Raw genomic sequence first — 15,327 nt, forward strand, 5'->3', positions numbered from 1 at the left:
TGTGACCAGTAAAGTCTCCCCGGAGAAACCCTGCTTTGGGCCTTTTGCTTACCTATTGTTCTGTTGCCCTGAATGTCAGGAAGGCCTTTGCCTCAGGGCACCCCTTTGTGAAGCCTGAAGAAAACAGTTTTCAAATGGAAATGAATGGGCATCACCTGTGGCTCTTTGCTTAATGGCTTTGCAAAGGGATGTGTCTGAATCAGCCTCTTGGCCCTGTGTGAGGCTGTGGCTTAGATTGTCAGCACCTGACGGATCCAAGAGAGATCCCATGTGTGCATCCAAAGCCAAATTGGCACAAAAGCAGTCATTGTGGATGAAGTCTCTCGCCTTCCTCTGTAAGGTTCCTGACCTCCATCAAGTGAGAATAGGGATCCTTCAGGTCAAACGAGTTCTTCAAAGCCCTGCAGAGGCTAGCCCATAGGTGCTTGGGTTTTCTCATGGCTCCAATTCACACAAAGAATCTATACCCGGCAGTCAGTAGGCCTCCAATTGGAGAAGCGGAGCCAGTATTAACGGCAGGCCTATTGGATCACTCCAGGTTCACAGGAAGGGTGTCCAGGCCACACTGACATTAGGCAAATGAGGGGCAAGGGAGCTTATTGTGGACACTGTCTTGGGCTGTGCCCCTCATGGAAACCGCCAGCCAGAGGTTATGATGAGTGTCTCTATGTAGGAAGATGAGGGCCATGTGGCAGTGTTTTGGTTTGAATTGTGGTCATTGGTGTGGCGGTGGGAAGAGATGACTGGGTCCACCTGGGCTTGAACTCTGGTGTGATTCCCCTTGGAGACTGAGTTCTGGAACTGACCTCAGAGAAGTATTGCCGTGAATTGTGTTGGGATTTGAGGAGGCCATGCATGAGAGTCACCCTTGGAAACTGAGATCTAGGCCCAGGCTGGCTTTCCACAGAGCACTGGGAATCTCAGGCCGGATATCACATGATTTTATTCTTAAAGACCTGGCAGCCATAGTTGAGAGTCCAAACACACATGGACCTCACATTTGTAGACCTGAATGGGCCTGGCTTCGTGTGACCTTTTGGCCACTCTTTGGGAAGCCTTGTTTGTGAGAGTTCTCCAGAGCTTTCGTTGAAATGAGCTTCCTCACCATTTAATGGTTCCTGAAGGAATGGAAACCCACAGTGCCTCCAACTTCATCCTTTAAAAATGGCTAGCTAGATAAATACCATGAGATTTTTGAAATTCCCATGACCAGGTGGCACTGGAGATCCTTTGGATGTCCTGTTGCTGATCATGAGTGTACCAGACAGTGCCTTGATTGACTGGGTTTCATGAAAATGGTGTAAAACAGAGATGCCAGTAAGTTGGGGCCTGCTGAGTAGCGGGCCTAGAGCAGCGGTGTGCAGGTGTGTGATAAAACATCTGTGGTGGGGCCATGTGGATCTGCCACTGGCTTCCAAATGGCTTGTCACTGACATGGTGCAGTGAGCAGACCCTTCTATGTAAAGGCATCTTGTTATATGGAGAGGTTTCAGGGCAGTGTTCAGAATCAGGTTGCTATGGTCAAGGGGGGAAGCTCTGTGAGATAGAAGCATGGCAGGTGCCTTCTCCTAGGACCTTGACCCACCACACGTGACAGAACTCCCTCCAGCACGGTGTCCTAGTTGAACTCGTTGTATTTCCTGAAGCAAATTCCAAACTCCCAGTGCAGCAGCAAGAAACAGCACGAAAAGTGGAGGATGACCAAATGGCTTCACAGTCCACACAGGGAGACACTTAGACCCCAGTGGCCACAGTTTACCTGCAAAGAGAGAATTCAGCACTTCTGCCTCATGTTCATTGGAAAATCAGAAACCATGTCCTCCAGGTCACATAGATGCAGACCCAGCTTTGCTGGTCTCACTCCAAAGGAAGCTAAAGCTCCTGACAACCACATATATTTCAAGTGCCCAACCTCAGAGGCAGTTTCTCACAAAGTCTTTAGGCCAGCAGAGCTCCATGTTTGTGGAGTGTTTACCCTGTCTCCCTTACTTATGGAAACTCCTCTACCACCTCCAAGGTTGTGAACTCCTGAGCATTTTCCATTCCACATACGTATTCACAGCTTTTCTAACTCTTCTCCTCGAATTGCGTCTTCCTTGTTGCGAAGGTAATGTCAAGGCATTGTTCTGGATGAGAGTGGGAAGGTTTTTGTGTAGCACATATTTGCCTACACATTGGATTCATTTTCCTATTTTCCGTTCGAAATACTGAATCCCTGACACTAACCCATACCCTACTAGATTCTGACTACGAATACTAATATGATGGAGAAAAATAACCCAAACAGAATAGAAATACAGGCAGTTCAGAGCAGGCATGGTGTATAGTTGGACTTGCCTTTAGCATTACAAAGGGTAGGTGTTATAAATCTTGTCCAATTTAATAGAAGTAGTTCTCCATGTGCTTTGAAAGTTAACAAATGTGTGAATTCCTGTCTCCCTTTCTTTGTAGCCTCTTCAGCAACATGTATTTTTACATGCACGTATAGAATCCTACCTGCTATCCCACGTCCATTCTTGTGAGGTGCCTGACTTGGCAGATACAAATTGTGAGAAGATATCACTCCTCCTAAACGCTGTTGGAACTGAAAATTCAACCTACGGGTGAGATTCCTACTTGAACTACATGATACATAAATCCATGTTCAGTAACACAAATATTTTTGGATCATTGGATGATATATATTTCATGATGAATATCGATTGGCATATATATTTCTACTTTTTAATATCTGTGTGTGTGTACTGTGTGTATGTGTGTGTATACACACACACACACACACACACACAATATACACAAACTCTCCAGATTTTTCACAATATGAAATATATGTGTCTTATTATACAGTCCCTAAATTCATCCATGTTCCTATATGTGGATTTATAATCAACTTTTCACAAGATTATTCTCAGAAATATTCATCCACCTGAAATACATCTCTGTTTCCTAGTGCTGAAAACTAACTTCAGAGAATGGTGCATAGAGATCCTAATATTTCTACAGGAACTGACCCAGTTTAACATCAATGCAAGTAGATTCCTATGGGACATGATGTGTATTTTGACGTTCATTTTTATTCAACACTGGTACATTACTATTTCTTTAGTTGATGCACATCATAGGATATGAATTTCGTCCTCAAGTTCACAAATTTCTAGGCATTTGGTTCACTTTCAATCACTTCCTGCTTCAGAACACATGTATTCCTCCACGTTTCTTGACTGGTCTTTTCATGAGACTTCTTTCCAAACACATTCTTTTCCATATCCATAATCCCTTTGGAAGCCAAACTCACACCCCCTTCATGGTAAACCATAACCCTAATATCACCATTAGATGTATAACTGGTTGGAATGAATGGTTGTGTATCAATATTAGATTTCCTATATATTTTCAGATATCAATTCAATCCATTATTTAAATTGGAACCAGTTATAATATTTATTCACAGTAGGGTCTATTCATGCACTATGTCTATATTCATAGACCCAGGGTACACCTATTTGTACCCCCAAAGGCTAATTTTTATGTCTTCAACATATTACTCCCAGAAATGGTGGAAGAAACACTCATGTCACCTGATCTCCATATACATTTTATCACAGTGATATTCTGGACACAAAATGCAAAGGTCACACTTATGATTGTACCAAAGCCTCATTGGAAAGTGAGCATGGATTACTCAAAACATCCTTGTCCATGTTGCCTAATGCTCTCAAATGTCAATCCTGTTGGTGACTACACATTTGTTTCTTCCTAAGATGATATATTCAACCTCAACCCTGTTGAAAATGTCTAATCCTCTCACTCACTTTATACTTTGCCTGATTTCCTAATGTCTCTATTGCTATCTGCTTTCCTACATATGTTCCCCAGTTCATCATTGTGACTGACTCTTCACGTGTGCTGACATTACATTCACTCTCTAACCGACACCTTATTGCTAAAGAACTTTTGGTCCAAATTTTATACTCACTCTTCTTCCTAAACCTCCCAACTATCTTCCTAATCCTACCTACTATCCCTTTTTGACTGGATGTTCTCTTCTACATTCAATCATCCAAGGTACAAGGTCCTATGCCATTGTATATCGATTTATCTGAGACATCTGTGCAGAAAGTCATTCAAAGCTAAGTATCCCAATCAAGGGCCCAATGCCCTTCTGGCCTTCAAATCTTACTTGGATTTCTGTTTTCCTACATATATTTCACCTATATATTATTATAAATATCGCAGGTTCCCAATACCATTCATCATCCAGCAGAGTGATTCCTAACCCAAACCGAACAGGTTCTTAACCCTAACCCTACACTGTTCCCTCAATCTAACTTTACAGAAGAGCAGGGACAGAGTTGTTCTTACAATACAGGAATGTAGGGGATCTTCCACCTGCTGAGAACCTCAAAGGTCCATGCAGAAATGATCCCTGGAGAAGATGTAGGCCGCTGTGAAGGACCTGAGAGAGCAGAAGTCATCTTCCATGGCAAACAACCTGGTCAGGATGAAGGGATGTGTCTGAATGAGCCTCTCTCTTCTTAATGTAGACAAGATGGACCAAAGCAGGCCTGTGTGGAGAGCTGTTCCTTGGTGCCTATGGTTGATATTCCATTGTAACTTGTGAAAGTGTCACAGGAAGGAGGGGCAGCCTCCATCTCATGGGAGCCCTGGAAGCAACTGTTAGGACACAGTGGTTGCCAAGGCAGTGACCTCATTCAGTTCCTGAAGGAAGTGACCTCACCTCACTTCCTTGGTGATGGAACTCTCTGAACTTGGGATCCAGGAAGCCAGGCACCCAGAGCCAGTCCCAGTCCCAGTCCCAGTGGGCTCACTTGTTTGGATTTACCAAGGACAGAGACAGTCTTTCTTGGTACCTACTGATGTGAGGATGGCCAAATGCCAGGAAAGCTCTGCAGAGGGGCCTTTCCTGAGAAAACAGGTAGTGGCTCACCGCTGGCTCCTGACAACTTCACAGAGTTGGCCAAGGAGGCCAGATGTGAGACAGGACAGGCCATTTCGGGGGAACATAGTATGGCCCACCAGTCAGACGGCACTCCGGGTAGTCACAGACCAACTTGGAAGAAGGAGGTGCCTTTGTGGGTGTGGGTGTGAGTTTGTGGTTTTGTCTCATGTTCTGAGAATAGGTAGGAAAGGCGGTTTGTTTGGTTTGGAGTGGACTGTTTCTAGTAAGTCTTTTGACGAGGCGAGTGTTTCTATGTTTGTGTATCCCACTGTGTCCCTGGTTGTAGACATTAGAAAAGAGAATGCATCAATGGATGTGTCCTGTCTAGTAGAAAGCTTCCCAGCATTCATCCTGCCCCATTTATGAATGGACTGCTGCTTGCCTTATGGATGGGCAACACCTACTATCTTCCTAAGTTCTTGCTTCCTTCCTGAATTCTGGCCACTCTCCAGAATAGGCTCATGGTTTTGTGTCCAAGATATGTACCACCTCCAAGCTCGGTGACATGGCCATGTACTGGAGAGCTGAAAGGAATGGTGAGCATCTCAGAAAACTCAGATATCAGTGTGACCAGTAAAGTCTCCCTGGAGAAACCCTGCTTTGGGCCTTTTGCTTACCTATTGTTCTGTTGCCCTGAATGTCAGGAAGGCCTTTGCCTCAGGGCACCCCTTTGTGAAGCCTGAAGAAAACAGTTTTCAAATGGAAATGAATGGGCATCACCTGTGGCTCTTTGCTTAATGGCTTTGCAAAGGGATGTGTCTGAATCAGCCTCTTGGCCCTGTGTGAGGCTGTGGCTTAGATTGTCAGCACCTGAGGGATCCAAGAGAGATCCCATGTGTGCATCCAAAGCCAAATTGGCACAAAAGCAGTCATTGTGGATGAAGTCTCTCGCCTTCCTCTGTAAGGTTCCTGACCTCCATCAAGTGAGAATAGGGATCCTTCGGGTCAAACGAGTTCTTCAAAGCCCTGCAGAGGCTAGCCCATAGGTGCTTGGGTTTTCTCATGGCTCCAATTCACACAAAGAATCTATACCCGGCAGTCAGTAGGCCTCCAATTGGAGAAGCGGAGCCAGTATTAACGGCAGGCCTATTGGATCACTCCAGGTTCACAGGAAGGGTGTCCAGGCCACCCTGACATTAGGCAAATGAGGGGCAAGGGAGCTTATTGTGGACACTGTCTTGGGCTGTGCCCCTCATGGAAACCTCCAGCCAGAGGTTATGATGAGTGTCTCTATGGAAGAAGATGAGGGCCATGTGGCAGTGTTTTGGTTTGAATTGTGGTCATTGGTGTGGCGGTGGGAAGAGATGACTGGGTCCACCTGGGCTTGAACTCTGGTGTGATTCCCCTTGGAGACTGAGTTCTGGAACTGACCTCAGAGAAGTATTGCCGTGAATTGTGTTGGGATTTGAGGAGGCCATGCATGAGAGTCACCCTTGGAAACTGAGATCTAGGCCCAGGCTGGCTTTCCACAGAGCACTGGGAATCTCAGGCCGGATATCACATGATTTTATTCTTAAAGACCTGGCAGCCATAGTTGAGAGTCCAAACACACATGGACCTCACATTTGTAGACCTCAATGGGCCTGGCTTCGTGTGACCTTTTGGCCACTCTGTGGGAAGCCTTGTTTGTGAGAGTTCTCCAGAGCTTTCGTTGAAATGAGCTTCCTCACCATTTAATGGTTCCTGAAGGAATGGAAACCCACAGTGCCTCCAACTTCATCCTTTAAAAATGGCTAGCTAGATAAATACCATGAGATTTTTGAAATTCCCATGACCAGGTGGCACTGGAGAACCTTTGGATGTCCTGTTGCTGATCATGAGTGTACCAGACAGTGCCTTGATTGACTGGGTTTCATGAAAATGGTGTAAAACAGAGATGCCAGTAAGTTGGGGCCTGCTGAGTAGCGGGCCTAGAGCAGCGGTGTGCAGGTGTGTGATAAAACATCTGTGGTGGGGCCATGTGGATCTGCCACTGGCTTCCAAATGGCTTGTGACTGACATGGTGCAGTGAGCAGACCCTTCTATGTAAAGGCATCTTGTTATATGGAGAGGTTTCAGGGCAGTGTTCAGAATCAGGTTGCTATGGTCAAGGGGGGAAGCTCTGTGAGATAGAAGCATGGCAGGTGCCTTCTCCTAGGACCTTGACCCACCACACGTGACAGAACTCCCTCCAGCACGGTGTCCTAGTTGAACTCGTTGTATTTCCTGAAGCAAATTCCAAACTCCCAGTGCAGCAGCAAGAAACAGCACGAAAAGTGGAGGATGACCAAATGGCTTCACAGTCCACACAGGGAGACACTTAGACCCCAGTGGCCACAGTTTACCTGCAAAGAGAGAATTCAGCACTTCTGCCTCATGTTCATTGGAAAATCAGAAACCATGTCCTCCAGGTCACATAGATGCAGACCCAGCTTTGCTGGTCTCACTCCAAAGGAAGCTAAAGCTCCTGACAACCACATATATTTCAAGTGCCCAATCTCAGAGGCAGTTTCTCACAAAGTCTTTAGGCCAGCAGAGCTCCATGTTTGTGGAGTGTTTACCCTGTCTCCCTTACTTATGGAAACTCCTCTACCACCTCCAAGGTTGTGAACTACTGAGCATTTTCCATTCCACATAAGTATTCACAGCTTTTCTAACTCTTCTCCTCGAATTGCGTCTTCCTTGTTGCGAAGGTAATGTCAAGGCATTGTTCTGGATGAGAGTGGGAAGGTTTTTGTGTAGCACATATTTGCCTACACATTGGATTCATTTTCCTATTTTCCGTTCGAAATACTGAATCCCTGACACTAACCCATACCCTACTAGATTCTGACTACGAATACTAATATGATGGAGAAAAATACCCCAAACAGAATAGAAATACAGGCAGTTCAGAGCAGGCATGGTGTATAGTTGGACTTGCCTTTAGCATTACAAAGGGTAGGTGTTATAAATCTTGTCCAATTTAATAGAAGTAGTTCTCCATGTGCTTTGAAAGTTAACAAATGTGTGAATTCCTGTCTCCCTTTCTTTGTAGCCTCTTCAGCAACATGTATTTTTACATGCACGTATAGAATCCTACCTGCTATCCCACGTCCATTCTTGTGAGGTGCCTGACTTGGCAGATACAAATTGTGAGAAGATATCACTCCTCCTAAACGCTGTTGGAACTGAAAATTCAACCTACGGGTGAGCTTCCTACTTGAACTACATGATACATAAATCCATGTTCAGTAACACAAATATTTTTGGATCATTGGATGATATATATTTCATGATGAATTTCGATTGGCATATATATTTCTACTTTTTAATATCTGTGTGTGTGTTCTGTGTGTATGTGTGTGTGTATAGATATATATACACACACACACACACAGACACACACACAATATACACAAACTCTCCAGATTTTTCACAATATGAAATATATGTGTCTTATTATACACTCCCTAAATTCATCCATGTTCCTATATGTGGATTTATAATCAACTTTTCACAAGATTATTCTCAGAAATATTCATCCACCTGAAATACATCTCTGTTTCCTAGTGCTGAAAACTAACTTCAGAGAATGGTGCATAGAGATCCTAATATTTCTACAGGAACTGACCCAGTTTAACATCAATGCAAGTAGATTCCTATGGGACATGATGTGTATTTTGACGTTCATTTTTATTCAACACTGGTACATTACTATTTCTTTAGTTGATGCACATCATAGGATATGAATTTCATCCTCAAGTTCACAAATTTCTAGGCATTTGGTTCACTTTCAATCACTTCCTGCTTCAGAACACATGTATTCCTCCACGTTTCTTGACTGGTCTTTTCATGAGACTTCTTTCCAAACACATTCTTTTCCATATCCATAATCCCTTTGGAAGCCAAACTCACACCCCCTTCATGGTAAACCATAACCCTAATATCACCATTAGATGTATAACTGGTTGGAATGAATGGTTGTGTATCAATATTAGATTTCCTATATATTTTCAGATATCAATTCAATCCATTATTTAAATTGGAACCAGTTATAATATTTATTCACAGTAGGGTCTATTCATGCATTATCTCTATATTCATAGACCCAGGGTACAGCTATTTGTACCCCCAAAGGCTAATTTTTATGTCTTCAACATATTACTCCCAGAAATGTTGGAAGAAATACTCATGTCACCTGATCTCCATATACATTTTATCACAGTGATATTCTGGACACAAAATGCAAAGGTCACACTTATGATTGTACCAAAGCCTCATTGGAAAGTGAGCATGGATTACTCAAAACATCCTTGTCCAGGTTGCCTAATGCTCTCAAACGTCAATCCTGTTGGTGACTACACATTTGTTTCTTCCTAAGATGATATATTCAACCTCAACCCTGTTGAAAATGTCTAATCCTCTCACTCACTTTATGCTTTGCCCAATTTCCTAATGTCTCTATTGATATCTGCTTTCCTACATATGTTCCCCAGTTCATCATTGTGACTGACTCTTCACGTGTGCTGACATTACATTCACTCTCTAACCGACACCCTATTGCTAAAGAACTTTTGGTCCAAATTTTATACTCACTCTTCTACTAAACCTCCCAACTATCTTCCTAATCCTACCTACTATCCCTTTTTGACTGGATGTTCTCTTCTACATTCAATCATCCAAGGTACAAGGTCCTATGCCATTGTATATCGATTTATCTGAGACATCTGTGCAGAAAGTCATTCAAAGCTAAGTATCCCAATCAAGGGCCCAATGCCCTTCTGGCCTTCAAATCTTACTTGGATTTCTGTTTTCCTACATATATTTCACCTATATATTATTATAAATATCGCAGGTTCCCAATACCATTCATCATCCAGCAGAGTGATTCCTAACGCAAACCGAACAGGTTCTTAACCCTAACCCTACACTGTTCCCTCATTCTAACTTTACAGAAGAGCAGGGACAGAGTTGGTCTTACAATACAGGAATGTAGGGGATCTTCCACCTGCTGAGAACCTCAAAGGTCCATGCAGAAATGATCCCTGGAGAAGATGTAGGCCGCTGTGAAGGACCTGAGAGAGCAGAAGTCATCTTCCATGGCAAACAACCTGGTCAGGATGAAGGGATGTGTCTGAATGAGCCTCTCTCTTCTTAATGTAGACAAGATGGACCAAAGCAGGCCTGTGTGGAGAGCTGTTCCTTGGTGCCTATGGTTGATATTCCATTGTAACTTGTGAAAGTGTCACAGGAAGGAGGGGCAGCCTCCATCTCATGGGAGCCCTGGAAGCAACTGTTAGGACACAGCGGTTGCCAAGGCAGTGACCTCATTCAGTTCCTGAAGGAAGTGACCTCACCTCACTTCCTTGGTGATGGAACTCTCTGAACTTGGGATCCAGGAAGCCAGGCACCCAGAGCCAGTCCCAGTCCCAGTCCCAGTGGGCTCACTTGTTTGGATTTACCAAGGACAGAGACAGTCTTTCTTGGTACCTACTGATGTGAGGATGGCCAAATGCCAGGAAAGCTCTGCAGAGGGGCCTTTCCTGAGAAAACAGGTAGTGGCTCACCGCTGGCTCCTGACAACTTCACAGAGTTGGCCAAGGAGGCCAGATGTGAGACAGGACAGGCCATTTCGGGGGAACATAGTATGGCCCACCAGTCAGACGGCACTCCGGGTAGTCACAGACCAACTTGGAAGAAGGAGGTGCCTTTGTGGGTATGGGTGTGAGTTTGTGGTTTTGTCTCATGTTCTGAGAATAGGTAGGAAAGGCGGTTTGTTTGGTTTGGAGTGGACTGTTTCTAGTCAGTCTTTTGACGAGGCGAGTGTTTCTATGTTTGTGTATCCCACTGTGTCCCTGGTTGTAGACATTAGAAAAGAGAATGCATCAATGGATGTGTCCTGTCTAGTAGAAAGCTTCCCAGCATTCATCCTGCCCCATTTATGAATGGACTGCAGCTTTCCTTATGGATGGGCAACACCTACTATCTTCCTAAGTTCCTGCTTTCTTCCTGAATTCTGGCCACTCTCCAGAATAGGCTCATGGTTTTGTGTCCAAGATATGTACCACCTCCAAGCTCGGTGACATGGCCATGTACTGGAGAGCTGAAAGGAATGTGAGCATCTCAGAAAACTCAGATATCAGTGTGACCAGTAAAGTCTCCCCGGAGAAACCCTGCTTTGGGCCTTTTGCTTACCTATTGTTCTGTTGCCCTGAATGTCAGGAAGGCCTTTGCCTCAGGGCACCCCTTTGTGAAGCCTGAAGAAAACAGTTTTCAAATGGAAATGAATGGGCATCACCTGTGGCTCTTTGCTTAATGGCTTTGCAAAGGGATGTGTCTGAATCAGCCTCTTGGCCCTGTGTGAGGCTGTGGCTTAGATTGTCAGCACCTGACGGATCCAAGAGAGATCCCATGTGTGCATCCAAAGCCAAATTGGCACAAAAGCAGTCATTGTGGATGAAGTCTCTCGCCTTCCTCTGTAAGGTTCCTGACCTCCATCAAGTGAGAATAGGGATCCTTCGGGTCAAACGAGTTCTTCAAAGCCCTGCAGAGGCTAGCCCATAGGTGCTTGGGTTTTCTCATGGCTCCAATTCACACAAAGAATCTATACCCGGCAGTCAGTAGGCCTCCAGTTGGAGAAGCGGAGCCAGTGTTAAGGGCAGGCCTATTGGATCACTCCAGGTTCACAGGAAGGGTGTCCAGGCCACCCTGACATTAGGCAAATGAGGGGCAAGGGAGCTTATTGTGGACACTGTCTTGGGCTGTGCCCCTCATGGAAACCTCCAGCCAGAGGTTATAATGAGTGTCTCTATGGAAGAAGATGAGGGCCATGTGGCAGTGTTTTGGTTTGAATTGTGGTCATTGGTGTGGCGGTGGGAAGAGATGACTGGGTCCACCTGGGCTTGAACTCTGGTGTGATTCCCCTTGGAGACTGAGTTCTGGAACTGACCTCAGAGAAGTATTGCCGTGAATTGTGTTGGGATTTGAGGAGGCCATGCATGAGAGTCGCCCTTGGAAACTGAGATCTAGGCCCAGGCTGGCTTTCCACAAAGCACTGGGAATCTCAGGCCGGATATCACATGATTTTATTCTTAAAGACCTGGCAGCCATAGTTGAGAGTCCAAACACACATGGACCTCACATTTGTAGACCTCAATGGGCCTGGCTTCGTGTGACCTTTTGGCCACTCTTTGGGAAGCCTTGTTTGTGAGAGTTCTCCAGAGCTTTCGTTGAAATGAGCTTCCTCACCATTTAATGGTTCCTGAAGGAATGGAAACCCACAGTGCCTCCAACTTCATCCTTTAAAAATGGCTAGCTAGATAAATACCATGAGATTTTTGAAATTCCCATGACCAGGTGGCACTGGAGAACCTTTGGATGTCCTGTTGCTGATCATGAGTATACCAGACAGTGCCTTGATTGACTCGGTTTCATGAAAACGGTGTAAAACAGAGATGCCAGTAAGTTGGGGCCTGCTGAGTAGCGGGCCTAGAGCAGCGGTGTGCAGGTGTGTGATAAAACATCTGTGGTGGGGCCATGTGGATCTGTCACTGGCTTCCAAATGGCTTGTGACTGACATGGTGCAGTGAGCAGACCCTTCTATGTAAAGGCATCTTGTTATATGGAGAGGTTTCAGGGCAGTGTTCAGAATCAGGTTGCTATGGTCAAGGGGGGAAGCTCTGTGAGATAGAAGCATGGCAGGTGCCTTCTCCTAGGACCTTGACCCACCACACGTGACAGAACTCCCTCCAGCACGGTGTCCTAGTTGAACTCGTTGTATTTCCTGAAGCAAATTCCAAACTCCCAGTTCAGCAGCAAGAAACAGCACGAAAAGTGGAGGATGACCAAATGGCTTCACAGTCCACACAGGGAGACACTTAGACCCCAGTGGCCACAGTTTACCTGCAAAGAGAGAATTCAGCACTTCTGCCTCATGTTCATTGGAAAATCAGAAACCATGTCCTCCAGGTCACATAGATGCAGACCCAGCTTTGCTGGTCTCACTCCAAAGGAAGCTAAAGCTCCTGACAACCACATATATTTCAAGTGCCCAACCTCAGAGGCAGTTTCTCACAAAGTCTTTAGGCCAGCAGAGCTCCATGTTTGTGGAGTGTTTACCCTGTCTCCCTTACTTATGGAAACTCCTCTACCACCTCCTAGGTTGTGAACTCCTGAGCATTTTCCATTCCACATACGTATTCACAGCTTTTCTAACTCTTCTCCTCGAATTGCGTCTTCCTTGTTGCGAAGGTAATGTCAAGGCATTGTTCTGGATGAGAGTGGGAAGGTTTTTGTGTAGCACATATTTGCCTACACATTGGATTCATTTTCCTATTTTGCGTTCGAAATACTGAATCTCTGACACTAACCCATACCCTACTAGATTCTGACTACGAATACTAATATGATGGAGAAAAATACCCCAAACAGAATAGAAATACAGGCAGTTCAGAGCAGGCATGGTGTATAGTTGGACTTGCCTTTAGCATTACAAAGGGTAGGTGTTATAAATCTTGTCCAATTTAATAGAAGTAGTTCTCCATGTGCTTTGAAAGTTAACAAATGTGTGAATTCCAGTCTCCCTTTCTTTGTAGCCTCTTCAGGAACATGTATTTTTACATGCACGTATAGAATCCTACCTGCTATCCCACGTCCATTCTTGTGAGGTGCCTGACTTGGCAGATACAAATTGTGAGAAGATATCACTCCTCCTAAACGCTGTTGGAACTGAAAATTCAATTTACGGGTGAGCTTCCTACTTGAACTACATGATACATAAATCCATGTTCAGTAACACAAATATTTTTGGATCATTGGATGATATATATTTCATGATGAATTTCGATTGGCATATATACTTCTACTTTTTAATATCTGTGTGTGTGTTTTGTGTGTATGTGTGTGTTTATATATATATATATATATGTATATATATATACACACACACACACACACACACACACAATATACACAAACTCTCCAGATTTTTCAAAATATGAAATATATGTGTCTTATTATACACTCCCTAAATTCATCCATGTTCCTATATGTGGATTTATAATCAACTTTTCACAAGATTATTCTCAGAAATATTCATCCACCTGAAATACATATTTGTTTCCTAGTGCTGAAAACTAACTTCAGAGAATGGTGCATAGAGATCCTAATATTTCTACAGGAACTGACCCAGTTTAACATCAATGCAAGTAGATTCCTATGGGACATGATGTGTATTTTGACGTTCATTTTTATTCAACACTGGTATATTACTATTTCTTCAGTTGATGCACATCATAGGATATGTATTTCATCCTCAAGTTCACAAATTTCTAGGCATTTGGTTCACTTTCAATCACTTCCTGCTTCAGAACACATGTATTCCTCCACGTTTCTTGACTGGTCTTTTCATGAGACTTCTTTCCAAACACATTCTTTTCCATATCCTTAATCCCTTTGGAAGCCAAACTCACACCCCCTTCATGGTAAACCATAACCCTAATATCACCATTAGATGTATAACTGGTTGGAATGAATGGTTGTGTATCAATATTAGATTTCCTATATATTTTCAGATATCAATTCAATCCATTATTTAAATTGGAACCAGTTATAATATTTATTCACAGTAGGGTCTATTCATGCATTATCTCTATATTCATAGACCCAGGGTACACCTATTTGTACCCCCAAAGGCTAATTTTTATGTCTTCAACATATTACTCCCAGAAATGGTGGAAGAAACACTCATGTCACCTGATCTCCATATACATTTTATCACAGTGATATTCTGGACACAAAATGCAAAGGTCACACTTATGATTGTACCAAAGCCTCATTGGAAAGTGAGCATGGATTACTCAAAACATCCTTGTCCAGGTTGCCTAATGCTCTCAAATGTCAATCCTGTTGGTGACTACACATTTGTTTCTTCCTAAGATGATATATTCAACCTCAACCCTGTTGAAAATGTCTAATCCTCTCACTCACTTTATGCTTTGCCTGATTTCCTAATGTCTCTATTGATATCTGCTTTCCTACATATGTTCCCCAGTTCATCATTGTGACTGACTCTTCACGTGTGCTGACATTACATTCACTCTCTAACCGACACCCTATTGCTAAAGAACTTTTGGTCCAAATTTTATACTCACTCTTCTTCCTAAACCTCCCAACTATCTTCCTAATCCTACCTACTATCCCTTTTTGACTGGATGTTCTCTTCTACATTCAATCATCCAAGGTACAAGGTCCTATGCCATTGTATATCGATTTATCTGAGACATCTGTGCAGAAAGTCATTCAAAGCTAAGTATCCCAATCAAGGGCCCAATGCCCTTCTGGCCTTCAAATCTTACTTGGATTTCTGTTTTCCTACATATATTTCACCTATATATTATTATAAATAT

The sequence above is a fragment of the Spermophilus citellus genome (assembly GCF_964194105.1).
Source record: "Spermophilus citellus genome assembly, chromosome: 12".
NCBI lineage: Eukaryota > Metazoa > Chordata > Mammalia > Rodentia > Sciuridae > Spermophilus > Spermophilus citellus.